This window comes from Rhinatrema bivittatum, chromosome 16 (assembly GCF_901001135.1).
Source record: "Rhinatrema bivittatum chromosome 16, aRhiBiv1.1, whole genome shotgun sequence".
Taxonomy (NCBI): domain Eukaryota; kingdom Metazoa; phylum Chordata; class Amphibia; order Gymnophiona; family Rhinatrematidae; genus Rhinatrema; species Rhinatrema bivittatum.
In genome coordinates, this window is record NC_042630.1 from 59807890 (window position 1) to 59820656 (window position 12767).

Below are 12767 nucleotides of genomic sequence, written 5' to 3' on the forward strand. Positions count from 1 at the left end.
ATGGGATGGCCTCAAGATTGGCCACACTTACGCCAATGCTGACACGGCCAAGATGCCACCATGCTACTCTTTCTCTGGAATCTCTTAGGTGCATGCATGTATGGCGCACCACTACTTAAGCATCCTGCAGCAGGAAACATCATTGCCAGCACCCAGTAATGACATCACACAGCTGGATATTTAAACTCGAGCCATGCTACAAGCTGATGCCTCAGCAACAGGTCCTCCTACATCCTGTGCAATGTTTGTTTTTTTCATTTCTGCTGTATTCTCTCCCCTTGCCATGTCTTACCTTCCTGCTGTCTTGCCTTACCTTTCCCTGTTCTGCCTTGCTTGTTTTTTCCTTGCCCCTCCTTGTTCCTCTCCTTGTACAGACTTGCATTGACTTTCCATGTCTTGTCTTTCTCAGACTTCTGGTTTTGACCTTGGCTTTGGATTCTGACTACATGTCTTGATCTCCACCTGCCCTAACATCTCCCTGGACATTGATGCTATCTGATCTATGCCTGCCCTGACCACTGCCTGAACCTTGATGCTACCTGATCTATGCCTGCCCTGCCTAGTGCCTGGACCTTGACACCACCTGATCTCTGCCTTCCCCAACCTCTGCCTCGATATTGATGCTGATTAACAACTGCTGCCCTGACATGGGCTTTCTACTTGATTTCACCTCTCTGCTCTCTATGGGACCCTTGCCTAAGCACTGCAGTATCCTGGAACCAAGAGCTCAACCTGTGGGGAATAGGGAGAGGAATTGTCAGCAGAAAAATGGAGGTGATATTTCCCCTGTATAAATCACTGATGAGACATCATTTGGAATACTGTTTACTGTTCCAGAGATCACACATTGAAAAGGATATAAATCATTTGTAGATGATCTAGAGGATGATTACTAAACTGATAAGTGGTCTTTGTCTTTAAGCATATGGGGAAAAACAAGGATCTGAACATGTATACCTAGAAGAAAGGCGGAATAGAGGAGATATGATAGAGACATTTAAATATCTTCAATGTTTCCATGCACAAGAAACAGCCTTGTTCAAAGGAAAGGAAGATAAGGGTGAAAAGGAGTAGAGTCATGAGTAATTTAAGGAGAGAGTAGTGGATGCATGGACCAACCTTCCTGTGGAGGTAAAGGAAACAAGAACAGAATTTTAATTCAATAAAACATCAGATAAACATAGAAAATCTTGGAGGGAATGGTAGGGATTGTACAACTGAACAGCTGGTAGACTAGTTAGGCCATATGTTGTATTTTTTCTATCATAACATTTCTCTGTTTCAACAGCCAGCAGAGTAGCCTCATTTAGCTCCCCCACTGCTCTCCTCTCCCATTTCCTACTCCAGTTACATTTAAATGGCTCAACCAGGCCACAATCAGAAGGCATCAGAGACTAGGGATACTGGGTTCAGCATGAGATTTCACTTGCATCCCATAACTTAGGCACAACAGTCACATGGACAGCAGGCCTGGGCACAACAAGGTATACAACTGGTGAACGCAAAAGTGAAGTCCACTTGCTGTGTAGCCCAGGACACCAAGGGAGGTTCACTAATCCTGCTGTGTGGCCAGCTCCACCCCTCCAATACCATGAGCTGCTGGGAGTGTAAAAGAAGAGCAGTGGGATGGCTCTGCATTCCAGTGCTGCCTGCAGGTAGGCCCAGTGCTTTCCCTCTGCACCCTCACTCCCCTGCAGTGCAAGGGTGCAGAGGGACATTTATACTGCTTCAACTTTTACTGTATCCAACATCCAAGGTCAACACTTCCAGTGAAAGTCTTTAAAACTAAACATTCTTATGAACAATAAATACAAAATAAGACATAACTCAGAAGTTTACTTGGTTAGTTTTTGAGTTCCTGTCTCTGGGAGGTCCCTCATCACCAACAATCAGGTCCCATAAGCTTTAGCACTCTTTATTAACTGGCTGATTCAATATCTGTAAGTCTTTCAGGAAGAAGAAGAAACTGTGCCACAACTGCACAGCGTAAGCCATTTCAAATTTGCTTGTTACAAGTTTTTGTGTGTTTGTGTGTTTAAGATACATAATTGGATTTAATTTAACTGTACTGATCATGGAAAATTCATTTTTTGCAAAACTGACAGTCAGTAGGACATGCATTATAGGGAATGGTTATTTATTTTTTCAAATTGCACAAGGACTTGGAGATATGACAAGAATTAAAAGAGAGATTTAAAACAAATTAGATTTAATACAATTATTACTCATCACGCAATTAAGCTATGAAATTTGCTGCTGAAGGATGAAATCAATGCATTTAGAGTAGCTGAACTTAAAAAAGGGGTTGGGCATTTTCCTGGAAGAAAAGGCTATGAAATATTAGTAGCTAAGTAGACTTGGGGAAAAACAACATTTATCCCTGTGAATGGGTAACAAGAATTGGATCTAATGTTTGGGATCTGCTGGGTATTTCTTAGAGATCTGGATTGGTCACTCTCAGAGACTGAATGACTGTCTTGATGGTCCGTTCATCTGACCCTGCTTGATACTTCTTGTGCTATTTTTCTCTTCTAAGTAGTAGACAGACTCCATAAGATGTAAGTAATAAACCATACTGAGGCTGCATTTATATGCATGCTGATCTCAGATCGGAAGTACAGAATGAATTAAAGGCCATTTCTGGATTCTTCTGCATTTTTCTGCAATATAAAGGCTTATTGTTTTCTGAATATTGAGATGTTTCCGTGATCAAAATCTCGGAGCATGACTTCAGAATCATTTTTCAATATAACAGAAAACATGTCTCTGCCAAGCAAGGATACTTTATTCTGTTTTTTTTTTTTGTTTTTTTTTAATGAAAAATAGAAGTTGAAAAGAAGGAAGCAATTTATGATGTGGGATATAAAAGAGCTCATCATATCTACCAGGTAGACAATGTCTTTTGCTATGTTCATGTCTCTTCCCTTATCCACTTAGGAAGTCTTCTCTACCCATGCTTTTTGTTTGCTCATCTAGGTCTCTTCTTCATGTGCTCACATCAACAACTGGTTTGATGGACTAATATTTATATCCTTCTAAGATTTACCATATTTTTCAAGATGAAAGCAGGACAAAAATTACATGATTTAAGAACTTCTATTACTTACTCATTTTTGAAAGAAATGTGACACAGATAATGTCTCAATTGTCTAGAGTGTTAAACAGAACTAAAATAGGAATCTGAGTTGAGCTATCTTGAAATCCATATGATAAAAAAAAAGGTTTAGGTTTATTCTGAGATACATCCAAAGAGTTTGAGTCTGAATGTCTGGCTTTTGCTTCATCACTCCTTTTCTTATTTTAAACCTCCTGCCTGATCCACACTCTACAATTGAGAAGGAAGAAGTACAATGACTGAGTAGAGTAAGTGAGCTGCATATATTGTTAATCTTTATTAAGAGAGTTGTTAATATAAAAGTAAGGCTCATCTCTGCAGTCTGGACATTAGGAAAGCAGGATCAGTACTGGAAGTTAATAAATATCACATGTGAACTGAATTGCAGAAGGAAATCCAGCATTGTATGGACTAAAAAGTCAGACTCAAAAGAACCAAATGAGACATGATTCATATTTTTTTCAGATGTAAAGGGGACAAAGAGCAATGGGTAGTGGTTAACAGTTGATAAATGTTAAAGGGTTTTTCTGTTTGGAATGAGATAAGGAATTGGGGGTTTTATCTTAAGGAGTAAAGAAGGGATGAGCTTGTAGGCCAGAAAGAGTCATTATTTTGATATTTTAAGTAGGAAGAGATTAAATGCTGTGTAAGTGCAGTCACGTGTTTCTTCTGAGAAAGCCACATTCTGAGGCCCGTTTTCCAAAGCAATTTGTCCATGTTAATGGCTACTTACAGGGTTAACAGGGCCATTTAGAAGTTGCCCCTCCCCACATGTGCAGGTAAAAGAATTCACGTTCTGCCACAATTTAAGTAATTGCACATTACCTGCACTGAATGGAGATGTTCCCAGAGAATAAGCGAGCACAGGGAATGAATAAATGTAACTGTGCTTTCATTTTCAAACCTAAATGCATGGATTCTGAGGGGGGAAAAACTGCCTCAGCAGGAAAGACAGGTGTAAATCTTAGGGATGTGCAGCCAAAATGTTTTCGTTGCATTCGTGATACGTATTCGTGGGGGGTCAATTCCGTTTCATGCGGAAGTATGGAGAATTCCATGTTGTCGATCTGTAAATACGTTACTACGGAGAGTTAAATTAGTGTCCCAGCTAAAATTAAAATTAACTACACCCCCCCACCCTCCTGACCCCCCCAAGACTTACCAAAACTGCCTGGTGGTCTAGCGGGGAGTCAGGAAGCCATCCCTGCACTCGTTTGCCGGTTTCATCACGGCGTGTCACAGGGGCTACCGGTGCCATTGGTCAGCCCCAGTCACATGGTCACCGGCGCCATCTTGTGCTCCGACCATGTGACAGGGGCTGACCAATGGCACTGGTAGCCCCTGTGACATAGTATGGGCGAAGGCTATCGGCACCATTTTGAGTCCTGGCATCGGACGGCAGGTCGCTCCGGGACCCCCGTTGGACCCACAGGGACTTTTGTCCAGCTTGGGGGGGGGCCTCCTGACCCCCACAAGACTTGCCAAAAGTCCAGCGGGGGTCCGGGAGCGACCTCCTTCACGCCAGCCGTCCTATGCCAATACTCAAAATGGCGCCGATCGCCGTCATAGTGAGGGCAAAGGCGATCGGTGCCATTTTGAGACTCAAAATCGCCGTCCGATGCCAATACTCAAAATGGCGCCGCTCGCCTTTGCCCTCACTATGACGGCGATCGGCGCCATTTGAGTATTGGCATCGGACGGCGATTTTGAGTCTCAAAATGACGCCGATCGCCTTTGCCCTCACTATGACAGCGATCGGCGCCATTTTGAGTATTGGCATCAGACGGCGATTTTGAGTCTCAAAATGGCGCCGATCGCCTTTGCCCTCTCTATGTGTGTCATAGTGAGGGCAAAGGCGATCGGCGCCATTTTGAGTATTGGCATCGGCCGGCCGACGTGAAGGAGGTCGCTCCCGGACCACTGCTGAACTTTTGGCAAGTCTTGTGGGGGTCAGGAGGCCCCCCAAGCTGGCCAAAAGTCCCTGTGGGTCCAACGGGTGTCCCGGAGCGACCTGCCATCTGATGCCAGGACTCAAAATGGCGCCGATAGCCTTTGCCCATACTATGTCACAGGGGCTACCGGTGCCATTGGTCAGCCCCTGTCACATGGTAGGAGCACAATATAGTACCGGTGACCATGTGACAGGGGCTGACCAATGGCACCGGTAGCCCCTGTGACACGCCGTGATGAAACAGGCAAACGAGTGCAGAGATGGCTTCTGGACTCCCCGCTGGACCACCAGGGAGTTTTGGTAAGTCTTGGGGGGGTCAGGAGGGTGGGGGGTTTAAATTTTTATTTAGGAGGCCGAATAAAACAGATATCTGTTAAATACGTGGGGGGTCGCGATGCGTTTCGCCTCCCCACGTATTTAACAGATAGCAAAAAATAAGTTGCGGATTACAAATACGTGGAAAACGGATGCACACCCCTAGTAAATCTCTATGGGTGCTTTTTCATTAGGAAGTTTTATAAAGGGATATTCATGCATGTACTTCCCATTTCAGAACAGATGCAAAGCCCATAGCTAAATGTACCCAGGGACTTTGTGGAAATGCTCAGAGTTTTGAAGCTTGGCCCACTGAGGGTAATTTTAATAAAGTGCACATAGGGTTAAGGAGTGTAAGTAGAAGGCACTCACAGACTTTATCCCAAATTTTCAAAGGGGTCTTATGCAGCACAAGACCACTTAAAAACAACTTAGAGCTGTGTGCAGAAACCCTGGCAGACTTGTACACACCTCCTTCAGAGCGGGTGCAAGTGGTTGTTTGCATACAGTTATATGTGCGCTTCTTAAAATCCGTGCCTCAGAGAGCCTCCCTTTGTGGTGATTAAAGTGAGCCCTTAAATGAGGTCAGCTCTTCTTTTTATGTGCACAACTCCTGCGAGCAAATTTCAAAAGCCCATTTACGAGCATAAAATTCAGTGTTACACTTGTAAATCCTTTTGGAAATCAGGTCCAATGTGTTTCAGTTACACTTCATGATTTTTAAAAACAAATCTGTTATTTATATGCTCAGCAATGTGACATGGGAACTTCAATGCATTACCGACAATGGAAGTACCAAGGCTATTCCTTTTCTAAGTTCACTGAATTGCTAATCTACATTTCAATTATTTTAACACATTGATTTTGTTAGATCGTCATGGGTACAGACTGACTGAATTAAAATGGGTTGAGGGGATTATTGTTAATTTTAATGATGGCTGGAATAATAACCATTATGCAGATTTAATGGAAAAGAAGAGTAATATTGTATATTAACATATCCACCTAGACATCTGGCTATAGAACAAAACATCTTCAGTTACTTCTGAGTTGATACCAGTTTGGAGAGGGTAAATTAATGTTCGCTCTGCAAATGGAAAGGGTTTTACTACAAGCCTGATTTATCAGCATGCTTTAGCTATCTATCTGTTTATTACAGAACTTTGCATCAGAAGTTTGATACAATTTGATTAAATCAGCTTTGCCAAAAAGGCTTTATTATCTTGAACAATCACAACCAAATAAGCGTGGTGGAGGAGTTTGAATAATAAAGCATATGCGTATCTTAAGAGGATGGAGGTGGGAGAAATTCCTCAGTGTGAGGTATTAGTTGCCTCCATGGCAAAATGTTGTTGTTGTTTTTTTTTTTTTTTTGTTTGGTTTATTGTCCCCCAGGGATAAGGCTAGAGATTTTCACAATGGTTTACATTAAGGCACATAAAAATGAAGCTAACGTATCTTAAGTTACATGCACGCGCATGTTATAAAATCAGGTGTAGATTTGTTTGCACCGGGTTGTGCGAACAAATCTACCCCCGCACATAACTTTTAAAATCTGGCCCAAAGTGTTTATTATGCCTTTCAACTTGAAAAGTCCTTAAACTGGCCCTTGGAGCTTTTCTAAATTATTCAATCTTTAGAGAATAAACCATAGGATTATGCTACTGCATATTCTGCTTGTGATATAAAATGGGGTTGAGGGGAAAAAACATGCCTACAGACCTCAGGCTGGAACCCTGCCCTCTAACCTTTCGAAAAAAACTTAAGACCTGGCTTTTCCTCCAAGCCTTCCCTTAACTTTCAAAACCATCAATATTCTACCTGATCGGACTCTGCTTACCTGACTAGGCACCCCGCTTAGTTTAGGAGTTATGTTTTTGTTGTTTATTTAGTTCTGCTGTCCTTTGTTTCCGGCTACCTTAGCTCCCCCAAGTTCTGCCTCCTTGTTATATGTAACTTTGCCTCTTGTTAAATGGTTTATTAAGTTATACCCCATGTTCATTGTAAACCGATTTGATATGAATTTATTCATAAAAGTCGGTATAGAAAAGTGTTAAATAAATAAATAAATAAGTATACTATTAGATTACTTTAAGGACTAAATTGTAACTATTCAGTGTCAACTAGTTCTTTGTCTTCCTGCGATGTTAGTATTGCTGATAAGAATAGCTCTGTATCCAAATGGACAGACAGAGTCATTTTTCAATTCATGTTAGGGCCCTAACGCTTACGATAAATATTGCAATGCATGTTTGCATGCAAATGTTACATTTAGCATGTAAGTGGAAGGAGTTAATGGAAATGAGGGTCTGCTAGCATGGAATGCTGTGAAGTAATGCACACTAATGCGGGATTTAATGTTAAATAACTACACTTTTTCTCTGTGCATTCAAAGGGAAAATGTTTTTATCACAAGAGAGACAGAGAGATGGGAACTTCTATTATTTGCAGTGATGGATTAATTACATCTGTATCTAGAGAGGAGAGAAACAGGACTATTAGTTTGATTCGGTGGATCACAATTCTCTTTTTTATCAACTTAGTCATTATGGTAAAAGAGGGACCATCCTTAAATCGTTTGTCTCGTATGTAAAAGGGAGAAAACAAACAGTACAGGAAGGACCTGATTATTCCTCTTGGCTCTCATTTTCAGGGGTGCCTCAGGGGCCCTCTCTCTCCTCAGTGTTATTTAATGTTTATATGTCTGCTATTGGGACATCCTTGAAGGAATTAGGGCTATACTATTTTATTTACACAGATGATTACAGATATTCATTCCTTGTGAAAATGTAATTTTCCCCACTAGGCCAGTTTCAGAAGAATATGCATGAAATTAAACCCTGGTTAGGAAAAAAAAGGGTCTGGTTTAAATGTGGCAAAAACTAAACTCCTGTGGGTAGGAAAAAACACCTAACCCAGTAAATTTACAGATCCCAGGAAGGCATTTTAATACCAATCCTGTCGGAGGTGCGGTCTAAGGGTGAATCCTAGACTCAAAACTCTCAATGAGTCCTCATGTGATCCTCATGTGATGAACATGTGATGAACATGTGATGAACATGTGATGAACATGTCCTCATGTGATGAACATGGCTAAACCATTAAGAGCACTATTACCCCCCTTGTTGTTTAGAACAGATGTTCAGACCCTTGAATCGAGCCACATCAATTATTGCAATGGTTTACTCAGGCTGCTGCTTCAGATATTTCGTGCACTACAGATGTTCCAGGACGCAGCTGCCAGAACAATTAAGGGAGGAAAATGATTTGATCATTTCATTCCTGTCTGAAGAGATCTGCACTGGTTCCCCATTAAATATCATTCACAATTTAAATTATAGGTAACAACTCATATGTTACTATACTCAGAACATTTGAATATTTTAGGAAATAAACTGCAATATCATGTCCCAACACATAATTTAAGATCAGAAAGTGCAGAATTACTAATCCTGCCCTCACATTGGTCCTGATTTTAAAAAGCATTTACATTTATAAAACTGGGTTTTACTCAAGTAAATACACTATACTCGAGAAAGTGGGCTTTTGAAAATTGCTACAATATATGCTATTGAATTGTCCATAGGATTTGCTCGTGTAAGTTCACTGTACAATTGCTATGATAGTAGTTACATTTCCATATATAAATCCTTTAGAAAATTCACTTAATAGAGTTTGGCTCAAAATCTACCTGCAAAAGAGTTTTTTTTCTTATGTGGCTCCTGCAATGTGGAACCTGTTACCCATACAACTGAGGAGAGAACGTGATGTTAAAAAGTTCAGAAAAAGCTTAAGAGCTATCAGGTGAATTTTCAAAATGTAACATACTCTTGTGGCAATTTTCAAAGTGCACTTTTGTAGGTAAATCCTATGGACAATTCAATGGCATGTATTGTAGCAATTTTCAAAAGCCCACTTACATGAGTGAAGTACATTTACACATTTCAGACCGAATTTTCAAAGAACTATGCGCACCTATACCAGGAGATACGTGCGTGGCCGGGATGCGCACGCTGCGTCGATTTTCAAATACCTGTGGCCACGCGTGTATCTCCTGGTACACGCAAAAGAATGGGTTTGGGGAAAAGGGGTGGGACGGAGCATGGGCAGGCTGGGACAGCGCCGTTAGGTACTGACCCGCTATAGCACGCAGCAGGAGGCAACCAGCCCACACACACAACCTCCTGCAGCTCCAGAGAGCGGGCAAGTTGAAAAACAATAAGATCTAGGGTAGTTAGAGGGCTTTAGAGGTTGCGGCTAGTAGGAGAAAAGGGAGGCAGCTTAGGTAGGGGGGTTAGGAAGTTCTCTCCCAGTCCGCTCCTTTATTGGAGCAGATTGGGAGGGAACAAGGAATAGGGCCTATCGGGTCACTGTGTGCATCTACCGAAATCTCCCCGACTTACGTGCGCAATATGGCATTCACATGCACATGCGTGTGCTGATATAAAATCGAACGTGCATGCACACGCGGGAAGTAGATTTTATAATGTGCAGACTTCGATGCGTGCATGTTATAAAATCGCTACATCCATGTGTGTGTGCCGGCAACTTCGCGTATAAATGGATGCCCGTGCGCGGGTTTGAAAGTTACCGTCCCTATACCCCGATTTACACGTATACTTGGCTTTTGAAAACCAGGACCTATATTTTTGCAAGATGTTTTCAATTAATGTTAATATGTAACTTTGCTTATTATGTGTTTGCACCCTTTATAATATTTTTTGAATGTAGAATTGTAACCCGCCTTGAACAATCCTATTGAAGGGGCGGGATATAAATTGTATTAATAAATAAGTAAAAGTAAAATAAACATTTCAAAAATCTTTTTTCCAGGTAAATCTCCCTTTACTCAGCTAAAAGAGCTGTCTGAAATATGCCCACTGTTAACCCCACTAAAATTGTGCATGGGAGTTTCACTTTTAGCTGAGTTAAGCGGAGGCATTTCTGGGGGGCATAATTTCTTTGGGATAAGTTAGGAAAGAGCGCACATATATTGTGCATTCCAATGATTTCTCATGTTTCCCCAGCCAAAATTTAGCCTCTATGAAAATGAGGTGCATGGTTTATGAGCCCTTTGTCCCCATGGAGTGATTTTCAATAGGAAAGTACCTGCCATCTTTCCCCTAGAAAATTTCTGGAAAGTCCATGGGTTCAAAATAACTGCAGTCCTGCATGGCCTGTTTCCTCTACCTATACAGACTTTCCATGTTCTATTCCAAAGATGGTGTTTCCTTAATTCTTTGCACCCTGTTTATGTGATGTGTGCATTGTTGATATGTGTCAGGCACTGGGGTGTGATGACTTGTAGAGGGACATTGGTTTGCCTCTATTTATTTATTTATTTAAACATTTTTATATACCGGCATTCGTTGTGGACATCATGTCGGTTTACAGTAAACAAATAAGGTTTGGAAAATTACATTTTAACAGGAAATTCAACTGGGAGGGGGGGTAACGACAGGCAGCTCAGAAAGACAGGTTAACTAAAACAAGGTCCTCGAGGTGAGGAGATGGAGTATAACAAAACATAGTTCCTCAATATGAGAAAAAAAGGGGGTAGGCCTATTGTGGTCTACTTTGGCACGGATTAATGACTTTTATTCTGGGTAGGCTTGGATGAACAGCCATGTTTTCAATTTCTTCTTGAAATTGTTCATAGACGGAAATTGTATTAATAAATAAGTACTAAATAAGACAATAAGTAATAAGACTAAATAAGTAATAAATAAGACGAAATTGTTCATAGCCTCTAATCGGAGAGAGGAACAGAAGTGACTCCTGGAAGGTCCCCAAAATCAACTGACAGAGTAAAAAGCTGCAAAAACTGATCCCATGACGACTTTTTTTTTTTTGCTACAAATTCCAGAATAAAATGCCCTATCTGTAGGTTGGCAGAATAAGTTCCTGTCATTTGTGAAAGATCTCTAGGATATGGGATGCTTCCAATCTGATGATCCATCAGTGGTACACATCTGAGATCACAGAACTGATCCATGAGTGCTGCATGGATATCTAGATAAATCTCCAATTGAAGTGACTTTTTAGTTGGGAGAGAAGTGTCAAGCAGAAGACTCCAATACATTTATTCTGAGTCTGCATAAGAATTGCCTTACTGGACCAGACGAAGGGTCCATCAAGCCCATGATCCTGTTTCTAGCAATGGCCTATCCATATCACAAGTACCTGACAGAATCCCAAACAGCAGATAGATCCCATGCTGTAACACCCAGGGATAAGTAATGACTTTGTACTTCTCTAGGAAGTTGTCTTAACTCAGCTACACTAACTGACTTTACCACATCCTCCAGCAATGAATTCTAGAGCTTAGTTGTACATTAAGTGAAAAAGAATTTTCTTCAGTATGTTTTAAATGTGTTAATTACTAGCTTCATGGAGTGTCCCCTAATATTTGTATTTTTTGAAAGAGAAAATAACCAATTCATATTTACCCATTCTATTCTACCTCTATCATATCACCCCTCAGAATTCTCTTCTCCAAGTTGAACAACCTTTACCTCATTAGCCTTTCCATCCCCTAAATCATTTTGGTTGCTCTTCTTTTCCAGTTTTTTATTTTGAGATGGGCCAACCAGAATTGTCTAGGTTTAGTCTCACCATGGAGCAATGCAGAGGTTCTATGACGTTCTCCATTTTAGTCTCCATCTCTTTCCTTATAATTCCTAATGTAACTCCATCCCGATGGGGCCATAAAAGAGTTTGATAGTCTCTTTGTGGCTGGAACCTCAGGCTAGCTCAAAGATTGCGCGCACAGCCCATTCCCTCCGAGGCCGCTCCGATTTTGGAGCGGCCTCGGAGGGAATGGGCAGCGCGCGCAGGGCTCAGCGTGCGCAAGTTGCACAGATGTGCACCCCCTTGCGCGCGCCGACCCCGGATTTTATAAGATACGCGTGGCTACACGCGTATCTTATATAATCCAGCGTACTTTTGTTCGCACCTGATGCGCGAACAAAAGTATGGGTGCGCGCTCTCTTTTAAAATGTACCCCACAGTGTCTTAACCCCAATGCTTGGATTCTTTATTGGATGGGGGAAAGATTTCCCTTTCAAGGCCCGGCATGCTGAGGGTGCCCCTTTGTACCTTCTTCTTGTCCCTGGGAGAAGGGTATGTTACCTCAATGCCCAATAACCACCCTGGAGCCACTGGGTTAGTGTCCAAAATTAAAGTCTTTACTAATGAAAAATCAGGTGAAAAATTGCACTTTTTTTCCTCAGCACCACCGTTTTTTTTTTCTTTTGTCAACGTTCTTTTTCCTCTATCTGTGTAGGAATCTATATAAGAGCCAGGGAGACTTCCACACTCCAGGGCTTGCTTAAGTAGAGTTCCCAGGGGAGAAGGTATTCTTTAGATGGATAGGAAAACCCATTT